Source organism: Lactuca sativa, chromosome 9 (assembly GCF_002870075.4).
Source record: "Lactuca sativa cultivar Salinas chromosome 9, Lsat_Salinas_v11, whole genome shotgun sequence".
NCBI classification, from domain to species: Eukaryota; Viridiplantae; Streptophyta; class Magnoliopsida; order Asterales; family Asteraceae; genus Lactuca; species Lactuca sativa.
Genome location: NC_056631.2, coordinates 180,110,026 through 180,123,616, shown reverse-complemented (window position 1 = coordinate 180,123,616; position 13,591 = coordinate 180,110,026). Strand labels below are relative to the sequence as shown.

The 13,591-nt window shown below is 36.3% G+C and overlaps 1 non-coding gene across 1 annotated transcript; it reads left to right on the top strand.

Moving 5' to 3' along the window:
* The first annotated feature begins 8,356 nt into the window (after positions 1-8,356).
* On the top strand, positions 8,357-8,463 carry LOC111898004 (small nucleolar RNA R71). Its single transcript, XR_002852455.1, has one exon. It is a non-coding gene; the product is annotated as a small nucleolar RNA R71 (small nucleolar RNA).
* The last annotated feature ends 5,128 nt before the right edge of the window (positions 8,464-13,591 follow it).

Below are 13,591 nucleotides of genomic sequence, written 5' to 3'. Positions count from 1 at the left end.
TCACCAACTACGAGTGCTAGGGGAGGATGTTCCAAAGACAGCCTTCCGAACTCATTATGGACACTACGAATTTGTAGTGATGTCGTTCGGATTGACAAACGCGTCCGCAATATTCATGGACTTAAAGAATAGGGTGTGTCGTCCTTACTCAGATTAGTTCGTCATCGTCTTCATCGATGACATACTTATCTACTCCCGTAGTAAGGAAGAGCATAGTCAACATCTGCGACAAGTCCTCGAAACATTACATTCGGAGAAGCTCTACGCGAAGTTCTCGAAATGCGAATTTTGGATTCGGCGAGTCGAATTCTTAGGGCACATGGTTAGCGAAGAGGGTATACATGTGGACCCTTCCAAAATCAAGGCCATTGAGAACTGGTCAGCGCCGAAGATGCCTATGGAAATTCGTCAATTTCTAGGCCTCGCTGGCTACTACCGCAGGTTTATTCAGAACTTCTCCCGCATAGCGAAACCTCTTACAACACTGACCCAGAAGGGCGTGGCCTTTGACTGGGAGGAGAAGCAGGAGAAAGCATTCCAAACGCTCAAACGAGCCTTGTGCACTGCACCAATACTATCCCTTCCCAAAGGAATAGAAGACTTTGTTGTCTATTGTGATGCATCGAATCAAGGAATCGGATGTGTTCTGATGCAGCGAGGTAAGGTCATCGCATATGCCTCGAGACAGCTGAAGACACTTGAGGTCAACTACACGATCCACGATCTTGAACTAGAAGCAGTTGTGTTTGCTCTGAAGATCTGGAGACATTACTTGTACGGAACGAAGAGCACTATCTTTACAGACCACAAGAGCTTACAACACATATTCAACCAGAAGGAGCTCAACATGAGACAACGACGGTGGGTCAAGCTACTCGGTGATTATGAATGTGAAATTCGTTATCATCCGGGTAAAGCCAACGTAGTAGCTGACGCTCTGAGTCGGAAGGAATATTCTGGACGTAGAGTCAAATCATTGACTATGAATATCCATTCACACTTGTCCACACAAATTAAGGCAGCTTAGCTCGACGCTTTGAAGCCTGAAAATGTGGCGGGTGAATCCCTAAGAGGGATGGATAAGAACTTTGAGGTTAAGGGTGTCGGAGCTTATTATTTCATGGATCGAATCTGGACCCCGAAACTAGGTGGTTTTAGAGACTTGGTCATGAATGAGGCACACAACACTCGTTATTCCGTGCACCCGAGATTAGATAAGATGTATCTGGACCTCAAAAAGTTATACTGGTGGCCTAACATGAAAGTAGAGATTGCTACCTTCGTGAGTAAATCCCTTACTTGCGCAAAGGTCAAGGTCGAATACCAGAAACCCTCCGGTCTTCTACAACAGCCTGAGATACTAGAATCAAAGTGGGAGCGGATAACTATGGATTTCATAACCAAGTTGCCCAAGACGACGGGTGGACTTGATTCCATATGGGTCAACGTCAATAGACTGACCAAGTCTGCACACTTCTTGTCAATCAAAGAAACAGACAAGATGGAGAAACTTACAAGAACTTACATTAGGGAGATTGTAAGACTGCACAATGTTCCCTTATCCATTATCTCGGACAGAGATAGTAGATTCACTTCGAGGTTCTGGCAGTTGTTACAAAGTTCCCTACGAACTAGGACGGACATGAGTACAACCTACCATCCACAGACTGACGAGCAAAGTGAGAGAACTATCCAACCCCTGGAAGATATGTTGCGAGCCTGTGTGATAGACTTCAGGAAAGAATGGGATACTCATTTACCCCTTGTCGAATTTTCCTACAACAACAATTATCACACAAGCGTAAAGGTTGCTCCATTTGAGGCCCTCTATGGCCGAAAATGCAGATCCCCTCTGTGCTGGGCTGAGGTGGGTGATACCCAGTTAGCTAAAGGACGAGTTCCAGAAAGCACTCTCACAGGTCCGGCAATCATACGGGAAACGATGGAGAAGATCGTTCAGATCCGTGAACAATTGAAAGCCTCCAGAGACCGACAGAAAAGCTACGCTGATAAACGTAGGAAACCATTGGAATTCCTGGTGGGCGACCGCGTTCTATTGAAGATCTCACCCTGGAAGGGCTTGATACGCTTCGGAAAGCGTGGAAAGCTAAATCCAAGGTACATTGGGCCTTTCTAGATTCTCTCAAGAATCAGCCCTGTAGCTTACAAACTTAACTTACCGCGCGAACTCAGTAACGTACATTCTACCTTCCACGTATCGAACTTGAAAAAGTGTCTGTCCGACAAGACTCTTGTTATTCCACTCGACGAGATCGAGATCAACGAGAGCCTCAACTTCGTGGAGGAACCAGTAGAGATCAAGGACCGAGAGGTCAAGCAAACGAAACAAAGCCGTATCCCGATAGTGAAGGTTCGCTGGAACGCCAAGCGAGGACCGGAATTCACTTGGGAGCGTGAGGATCAGATGAAACTGAAATATCCTCGTCTTTTTACTTTGTTATTTGTAACTACTTATTTGCTTAAATTCTAATTTCGGGACGAAATTCCTTCTAAGGAGGGGATGATGCGACAACCCAAAATTCTATTCTGTACAAACAATATCACTTCAATAGAAGTCAGAACAGTTGTAGTAAATTTTCAGACTTTTTAGTATAAGTTTGAGTATTTCAGGATTTACACTTAAAAGAGATATCAGGAGAGAGGATGCACTAGGGTTTTGTGCAACTCTGTTATTTCAAAACTCTATAATATTAGAGTTCATTTCTTGAATAAAAATATTTTCTGCCAAAAATCCCAGGACTATATATATGATTCTCAGCCATATTATTTCATTAGTTCCATTTCCAACTACAGAAAATCAGATTCTCTCACACGGATCTTCGGACTTTCATCAAAAAAATGTGAGTACATCTATCTAGTTGTATTATATAGCTTATTAAGTGCTTAATAACCCAGATTACATGTCAAAACAACAAGATTTAAGAGTTTACCGCCCAAGAACATCTTGGATTGTAAACCTTTTATAACGGCAAATGAGTGCCTAGTCCTTTCCTCTTGATATGTAACTATCTTAGACTCCTATCTTATTGTATATAGGACTAGAAAACACCCAAAAACACCAAGAGTAAGGTTTTCACGGCCCAAGAAGTTCTTGGACCGTGAACTCCAAACTCAAGGGTCAAAAGAGGCATTAAACCCTCCACAAGCCTTGGACAATAGCCTTGATTTACTCCTAGTTAATTTAGGGACTTTAAATCATCAAAAACCCATCCCAAAGAGAGATTACAGCCATAATATCTAATGGTTTTGGTCATTGGGGCCGTGAACTCCTCAAAGGAGTGTATTTAAGCCCTAAACCCTTCCAAGGATTAATCCATCAAGTAGGAATGCTTCTAGGGATCATGTAGAGCTTCAAAGCACGAAATAACCTAAAGCTAAGGAGCTTACGTCCGTAAATTCAAGGGTTTACGACCGTAAACTCCTTGTGTGTTGGTTCTTGGGGAGTAAACCCAAGTATGGGGTCCTTTGGAATCCTAAAAACCACTAGCCTTGTCCTACAACAACTTAGATGAAATCCTTAAGGCTAATAACACTTATGTAAAGTGTTTAGCATGTTCTAGGAGGTCTAAACATTTTCAATTAGTAGTTTAAATCTAATTGTGTACATATATGTGTGATTATATGTCAACTAGGATCATAGAGTGTGTTCCAGACTTCACTTGACACCTAGGAATCCTACGTCTTCAGTACATCAGTACCACTCACTACAGGTGAGTTCATACCCCTTAATCAATGGTTTAAATGTTTTTAAATGCTTTCATGGGGGAGAATACAAGACAAATACTTATAGTTATTACATCAATCACATGTGATTAATAACTACAAAACCAGTTATTTCCTTATTGTTCAAATTGTTTATCAAATTGTTTTACAAATTCTTATACTTATCAAATACATTTACTTAAGCTCTGTTTTACTTATTATCAATTGCATGGCTAGGTATGTATAGTTATATAAGCAATGTTTAAAAAGCATAGGAAGGCCCGCCCGCCCTATTTCCTTTTAGCCGTTGAGATGTGGGCTGGTGGGATATCGGGTACCCATCCGAAGGTAGTTTAAATATTAGTTATATATCATGTGTACATATATAGTCATAAAGGTCCTTCCAGTTCATTCGGCACCCTTAGTTAGCAAGGGTATACTACCATGTTGATACGTACCAGTTACATCACTAGTAAGTTACAATAGGGGTAGCACAGGAGGATACTATTACTATTACTAGAACAATGAAACATACAATGAGTCAGTTCATTCATGAGTCAGTATGAGTAATACATACAGTACATTACTATACATGCTAGATAGAGAGAACATACATTACAGCTAGCACACGTTGAACATTTCAGTACATACAAGCTAGACCGAGAAAGAGTACACCTTTCAGTTAGCACATTCATTTCATGTACATTTATGCAGTTATGTGAACCATTAAGCGGGGCATGGCACTTCCTGCCATGACCGTTTTTGTATCCCGAATCTCCTTAATTGGGGAGCGTATGATTTTGCGTATAGACCTATACTAGATTGACTATCCTACACCTTGCTGCTCGCTACAGTGGGACTTGCAAGTCTACGGGTGCCAAATGTCATTTCCTACGGTGTCTTACATTATCGTTTTACTAGAGTCGGTAGCAGGATACAATTCGATCACATGTTTCATTCAATACCTTTTTTTAAGGTAGTTAGTACCACGGTAGTCGCTTATTACAAATACTACGGTACGATAATATTTTCCCATTTGCATTCACTTTGTGAATATTCACACGATGCATGGTAATGTAGAAACTATATTTTTGGTTAATGATAGTCAGAATTGGGAAAACACACACACTCTAACAAGAGACATACGCACAGACACTAGATGCCTTGGTAGAAGGCTACAGTTAGTAGGAAACATAGGGTTTCCTAAAGAGAGTTCAAACATTTTACAAAACATTGTACAAAACATTTTACAAACGTTTTCATAACAAAGACAGACATTAATATACTTATGATCTCACCAGCTTTAAGCTGATACTCGCTTTCAAAATAACTTGTATTCTCAGGTCACCACCAGACAAGTACAGGTGCCAGGCTTTTAAGAAGATTGAGTTCGTTCAAGACTCATCTGTTATTTTTTATATATATATTTTTGGTGTCTATAACTTTGACAGAACACACATGTATGAAATTATACTATTAATGCAATGGATGATGTTGTTGCTTGTTTACTATTATTCATTGTTTGTGATACTGTACATGACGTCCTCCACCCCAGAATGTTTCCGCCATTCATGGTTTTGGGGTGTGACAAGAGGATTTGGGCCAAATGGAAGGGAGGAATGAACAAATGACCACCTCTTCATCATATAAGCAAGAGTTTATGGCCCACATGGAGTTTACGGCCGTAAATTCCCACGTGTTGGCCGTGAACTCCTTACAGGGGTGTTTAAGGTCATTTCTTTGAGCTACAACTTTAGCCGATAAACCCCGATACTTATTCCCTAAGTGTACAAGGCTCAGAATGCTTAAATAAACTACAAATTGTGCTAAAGGATAACAACAATGAGTTTGACTTTTAATGAAGTGTTTAACTGAACTGGATGGAAAATTTCGGGTTGTCACAATGTGCAATGACTACATAAGCTTTCTTGGATAGATTTCAGGTTTAGGCTGCAAAACATATTATGCCATAAAAAATATCAGACTACCTTTTCATGACTCATGGCTTTTCACTAGGACTTGGGAAGCCACAAATATACTATAACATGTATTGGCTTGGTTAAACATTTGAGCTCTCATTGGATCATCCCATATAACACTAGCAACCTAAGTTCAAACTATTACTAGATTAAATTTTTTGATTATTGTTTCAAACCTTTTAATAAATTTTAAATTTACTTTTTCTATCCCCTACCCCACACTTATTACATACAATGACCTCATTGTATGATATGCAAAACATATAATAAAAAAGAGGGAGAAAAAGGAACAGACTCCCCTGGGATAGAAGATGCATCTCGAATTGTGTGTAGGATCTCTATCTTTCTCTAAAGTGTGGAAAGGAAATTGGAAAGTAGAATGGCAGCCTCCTGATGTGATGATAAACTCCCCCACGACATAGGAAAGTGTCAACCATGTCATGGCAGCCAGGACATTACTTCAGCATGGCGTAAAAATAAAATTTGATGGTATGGGAATACCTCATCCATACCATGGAATTCAATATAGAATTGGAAACACCACTCTTGAACACTTAGACTACTGAATATACAGGATCAGACTAGAAAAAGGGACTCGAAAAGCACCACCTCGTGGTGGCTCAAACAGATTATTTTTCTAGTATTCTGACTGCGACAACACGACATGGTGGGGATTACCACGGCGTGTTGGTCTTGAAATGGCAATAATCGATGCTAGAATTAGCTGATTTATGGAATATATGTGGCACCAACGAATGTACGAAGTTGTTAGGCATGACTCCTCACTTATTGACGCAAACAAACACTCGAAAAATTGCTCAAATCTCGCGTCTCTCGTCGTTTTCTAATCTTTCTGTATAAAGAACCTTCTTTTGTCAATAATACCCTCACTCAGACTCTAAATATATTACCTGGAAATCATCTTCTTGTGAATACAAATGTGTCGGATCGAATGAAATTAAAGAACCATTCATGAAAAAACTGTGTTGAACCACTGCCACGACATGTTGATGATGTCCACGTCGTGTTGTCTTCTTTTTAGTAAATATTCTTCAAAATGCTTTTCTCTTCATTATGTTGGAACCCCACACTTATTCAAAAACGTGTTCTTCAATTATGATCTTCAAAAATCGCACGGCTTCTTCAAATTAAGCTCCTTCACTACTTCACTTTTGTTCAACACTACAAAATAAGATCAAGAACTAGAGAAACACATCATCATTTGGTTAAACAACCAAAAACAACTAAAAATAAAAAAATTAAACTAAAACAAATCAATAGGAAATGAAAATGCAAACTCATAAAAATCGGGTTGCCTCTCGACAAGCACTTCTTTCTAAGGAGTCGTGAGTCGGACTCCTTCCCACTCTACAATTTGTCAGGTGGAAGTGTAACCTCCCCGGTCTCCAACATCTAGCCTTATCCATTTGTAGGCAACCAGTCTGTTGAATGACTTTATAGAACTTTCTTGCATTTTTGGGTTGACATATTCTTTATGTTTCCGCTTGGGTTCTTTCCTCATTCTCGTGTCTTTATCTTTTGTCTTGTCTCTTTACAAGTTTTTCTTTTCAAAATGAGACTCATCACTCTCTACTTCCTTTTCTTCAATCGGCTCTCTTACTGGATTTGGTGGTCTTGTAAAAGCAAGCACCTCAAAAATCTTAGGTGTTGACACTGTAGGTTTCGAATAGTTCACTTCTTTTTCCAATTGCTCTTCGGGTAAAGGTTCCTCCCATTCCTCCACTCTTCTTCCTTCACACGTTCAAATCATCATGCTTAAGGAACTTTGTATTTTCTTGTTTCACCAAATTTTCATTGGCACGAGATGGGAAAGGGAGAGGTGGTCGATATGGCTCAACAACTGAGAAATCATAATTTTCTTTTATCGCCCACGACATGGCACTATTGCCTCCACGTTGTGGCGATTAGGAAGCTTCATGATACTCTTCTTCTTTTTTCCTTTTTACTTTGAGTGACTAATTAGACTCCTCTTCAAGTTCCTTCATATGCACCAATTCATCTTCTTCTTCTTCTGTATCAACAACCATGACTTTATTCGTACGGATTGACTCGACTTTTCTTGAAAGTAAATTTGGTAGCTTTTCTTGTAAAATTTTTGTTAATTGCCCAACTTGTGTTTGGATACTAAAAATAGATTCTTGTTGAACTCTTAGTGTTGCATCATGTCTTTTTTTTTTCTAGCTTCCATGAATCTGAATAGCATCGACTCGAGGGCATATATTTTCTCTGATTGGACTTGCTCAATTTGGTAGAGATCATGCTTAAGTTCTTGAATTTCTTTCACATCTCATTCTCTCATGTACTCCACCTCATAATCCTTAGTAGAATGGGGTCCCCCACAAGCTCCACATCTATCATGAATGGATCCACCCATTCTTGTGATCTTTTCTTGCATTGCGTCGAGCTTTGCAATTACTGCACTGATAGTATCTAGACGTCCGTCTTTACTTGAATTCCATTTAGTGAAATCCTCCTTGGAGTTATAATTCTCTGTTGAATGCTTAGCAAATTCTTCAATCAAAGCTTTATTTGTTGTCAGATTCTTCATTGTCAAGGGCCATTGTAAGTCTAAAAGTTGACGGGTGCACACATTGACTCCATCATAAAATATTGAGATTTCTTGTTGCACATTGAAGTCATGTTGAGGGCAATGTCGTAACAGTCTCTTGTAATGTTCCCAACCTTCGTATAACGACTCCCCTTCTAATTGTTGAAAATTCTGGATGTTTCTTTTAAGCTTTGCCACTTTAGAATGAGGAGTAAACTGGTTGATGAACTCAGTCTTAAATTTAGCCCATGTCATGATTGCTCTAAAGGGAAGTGATTTTAACCATTCCTTAGCTTCTCCCTTCAATGTGACCGGAAAAACTCGAAGCATCACAACATCTTTACTCATGTTTGGTGCATTAAAATAATGTGAAATCTCCACCACCTCTTCTATATGCTCATAAGCAACCTCGTGTTCCTTCCCATAAAAAGGTAGATCTTTTAGCATGCCAATAATGTGCCCCGAAAGTTCAAACTTTATCGTGGTTGGGATTTTTGGTGGATCAAGACCCCATCTATTTTCGTTCCTCATATGCTGCTTGTACTCTTCCATTGACATAGTCTTGATGTCCCCCATATTTCCTGCTAATAAAAACACGTAAAAAGGAACCAAACTAAACAAAAACTAAAACTAAAAACTGCCTGGAACGTGACCACGACGTGGCCAAGGTTCCCACGACGTGGTTGATGTTCAGACGAAAAAATAAAATAAAATAAATGCTGAAAAATAACTTTTTGCAATTTTTAACCCACAAAAAGGATCGAATAACTAAAAGTAATTAAATTAAAAATCAAATAAGTTGTTCCCCGGCAACGACGCAAAAAACTTTGATGTGAACAAATTATACCAATCTACTTTTGAATTTATAACCTAATGAACTTAACTAGCTAGAATGCACCTAGGCAGTGTACCTAGTCGAATTATAGAATAGTTTACGTAAGTCGGGTGTCAATCACAGGGAACGATATTTAATTAATAAAATAACTACTAAAAGCTAAACTAAGAAAAACAACTAAAATGGGGGTTTTATCTGATTTTACAATTTCAGAAAAACTTACGCACTCAACTAAAAATGATTATAATCAATATACCAAAACACTTTCGTTTAGTTTAGAATCCACCTTTATCCTATGTTTAGTTCTTATTTATGGATTAATGAAGTTGGTTACCAAGTTATTGTAATTGGCAATTCAAGTCCAAATGTACTAATATTTTCACCAATTCATGAACTACCTTGTATGGTCATACACAAGCAAAACACAAAAGTAGTTATTCATTATACTTGGGCTATGTAAGATTTATCTAAGCAAACACAATTATGGTCACAATTATGTTCTCCAGCACAACTAAATTTATTACTTTTATTACTTATCAATTCATGAACTACCTTGTTTAGTCATACACAAGCAAAACACAAAAGTAGTTATTTATTATAGATGGTCTATGTAAGATTTATCTAATCAAACACAATTATGGTCACAATTATGTTCTCTAGCACAACTAAATTTGTTACTTTTATTACTTATCAAAGATTTGGTCGATCCTAGCTCTAGCAAGTTAATGGTCACTAAATCAATAGTTAATCAAGTTCATGTAATTTAATGGTCGCTAAGCTACACTACACTTGAAATTAAGCAACAAAGTTACAAAATTTAGTATACTAGGTAATGATAATAAAACACATGCATAAACCAAATTCATATAATCCATAAAGTAAGAAACTAACTCATAGTTTTAGGTTTCATCTAACTAAACGAAAGCAAGGGTTTTTAGCCCATAATCATAGCTGATTAACACATAAACAAAAGGTAAACTAAGCTAAACATCATTAAACTAAGCAAACCGAATGTGTAGATGCAAATCCTTGCTCCAATCGACTTCCTAGCTTCCAAAATCGGCCCCAAAGGGTTCTTAAAAGGGTCTTTGTCGAAATACTTCTCCAGAAAGTCACCTCCAAGTCCTCCAATTTGTCATAATGTTCGGATATATATATTTGCCTAAAATCTGGCCACCATGTCATGGTCCTCATGTTTATCCCGTATTTCCCAAGCCAAAGTCAAGAATCGCGAAGATTCCACGCACCACGTCATGGTAGTTGGAAATCTGACTTTTCTAAGAACACGAAAGTCGTCCGAAATTGTTTCTAATTTTCAGATCATTTTGAATTACCTTAATCGGAGTTATGAGTTATGAGATATGGTCAAAATATTGACAAGGGGTCAAGCTGTCTAGCAACATCTTTCTTGTGCCTTCTTCTTGTCTAAGCTCGTATTTTCCTGCTTCTAGCTTTCATATTACTCCTAAGAATGTCTTTTATGCTACATAACATATATTAAACAAAATAAGTACGTTTTGTTTTATAATAAGCATAATTATAGCTAAAAGTATTAAGATATGGTGTAAAATTATAGATATGCACATATCAATTTTCTTGATATCATTTTTGTATTTAATAAATTAGGATTTCCAATTTTACTTTGAATTTGTATTAAGAAAGTTTGGACTTTTAGGTTTGAAAGGCACATTTTTCTTTCCAACAATTTCCATTTTCTCAAAATGTCTTGTAGATGACGATTTTTGCAAATGTTGATGAAAACGATTATTATATTGATTTTGATAACCAAAACGAGTATTTTCTGGAAAAAAAATTCAATTTTGATCATAATTCCTTTGTCCATGATTTTGAAAACTTCCTTGAGAAACATTTTGTTTTTGAAAATTGTTTTGACCGTGTCGAAAATTATTTTGATATTTGCTTGGACTTTTTCAAAAATCATTTTGCTTTGAAGAAAATTGATGTTGAAAATTCTTTACAATTTGTAAAAACTTCCTTTCTGATGCTTGAGATTTTTGATTAAAAACCCTTTGTTTATGAAAATCTTATGCATTTTTCGAATACACTTTATTTTGTGATTTTGCTTTTGAAATTTCTTTTTCTGAATCCAATTTTTCAACAGCTTGTTTCAAAGGTTGTGATTTTTCCTTTTGATGTTTAATGTCATTAGGCAATGATTCCTTACATTTTTCTTCATTTTTAGCTTCAACACAAGATTTTGTTGTTTTCACTTCCCAAACTCGTTTTGTAGCACTTTGTCGTTGAAAACTTTTTGAATTCTTGTTTAAGACATTTTCAATAGTGTTTTAATTTGAATAAAATACTTTATTAGTCACTTTAGAGTTATATTCTTTTACCAACTTGTTCAATTCAGGTACAACATTATCTCCATTTCCTTTGGTAACGAAGACTTGCTTTGGATAAACAACATTATCAGTATCTTTGAACCTTAGATAAACCATTGCATTTGGTTCGAGATAATGTGTTCCTTTGTCTTTCAATACTTTTGTGTATTCCTTTGATTCTTCAAAAACTTGATCTTCAACAATTCATGGAATAGGTTTCTCATTCGAAACTTCATCATCATCACTTACATAATCCTCAACAACAATAGATTCTTAAGAATAACGGTTTTTAGTTGTCAAATATTGATCATTCTTTAATTTCGTCATTGAATCATCATTATCTTTTCTTTTAGCCAATGAAGTGACATTAATGACAGACAATCGTGAGCAATCAACACATTCATCTTCTTAAATTTCACTAATATTATCCTAATTATCTTCAATATCAGCAAAATTTTGTTGAGTACCTAAAGTTGATTTCTCAATCATATTCAAAATCTTAATTTTTTTCATTTTTGGTTAATATCTCATTCACAATATTCACACGATCATCGACATTCAAACATGTATTTATATCAATAATACCATATGCATAAGAATCATTCGGTGATTTATCATAATAAGCTATTTTACTTTCACAATCAAAAGTAGTCTCATCTATTTGTTCTCTTTTGAAAGCAAGAAAAGGAAGCAATTTCCTATGTAGTTCATCACATATGTCTGTTGAATGATAGAGTTCTATCAACTTCCCATAAATTCCTTTAGCTAAAATACAATAGATGTTACGTTGTTTGACTAGAATCATATTATCCATCCTAATTGAATCCCTTCACACAAAATGTTTGTAATATAAAGCTCTAAACCTTCGATTCTGGATTTCTTCTTTTCAAGCTTATTTCGAGCATCATACAAAGTCACGTTAGAATTTTCTACCTCAGTACTCATGGAAATTAACATTTCATTAAGATAAGCACAATTATTATCAAAATTAGATAAAACATCATGATAAGAACCAGAAGGAATATTCAATGAAATAAGAAGATAATGCACGGTGATTTTGTTGCATAATTCGAAATGAAACACCTTCCTGACACCCTCTCTTCTTCATCATCAGCATTGAATCCTATCTCCTTTGCATCATCCTCCTCAAGTTTTGCAAACAAAACGCCATGAGTAGGATCGTGCATTTGTGTTAGATCTATATGCCCAAGAATCATTATGGAGTGATATTGCTAATAATATATGATCCTATAGGGTTACACCTTTATCAAATTGGCACATTTTGTATATTTATTATTAATATGATTATTAATAAATAATATCAATTCTTGTATTTTAATTAGGGAATAATTATTGTTTTATGAAAAAAATAATTATAAGAGAGTATTACTAGTTATTATTTCATATGGTATGAATTAATAAGTCATGCACAACATTTTAGACTTGTTTGGATTCTTTTGTCTTTGACTTAAAGACAAAGTTTATATTTTATAAACTTGGAGTTTATAAAAAATAAAGAATCTTACTTTCTAATAGGCATGATGATTGTGCGGGAGGTTGCTTTTTCAAAATTCCACATTTTGTCTCCCATGCTTCTAAAGGCTACCATTACTTTAGATTAATTTAATGGTTAAGCCTTACTTTTCATGGGTTATATAAGAGATGCATGAGGCTTTCATTTTTGCAAAAGTGAACATCTTCTTCTTCCTCTCTTTTCTCTCTAGAACCATGGGTTCTCCTTCTCTTCTTCCTCTCTCTCTTTTGAAGTTAGTTTGGTGTTTAGAAGACCCCTTGAGTTGTTCCCTTTAGTGTTTAATTGAGTTAAGCACTTAAAAGCTTTAGACACTCAATAATACAAAAAGGAACTAACATTCCAAGTGCCTTACTCTTGATGGTGGATACTTGTAGAGAATATCATACACTTTGATCTTTTGTTATCTTCATCAACACCCTAAAACCAAGTGAGTTCAAAATCTTCAAAGGTTATCTCTAAAACATCCTATGGTTGGTTTAATTTCATTCTAACCTCTATAAATGGATCCATGATGGTTCGGTTTTGTTATGAACTAAAAATAAACTTGTTATTCTTAAAGTCTTTCGTTGCCGGTTTTTGTGAAAAACAAACTTTATTTCGTATCAA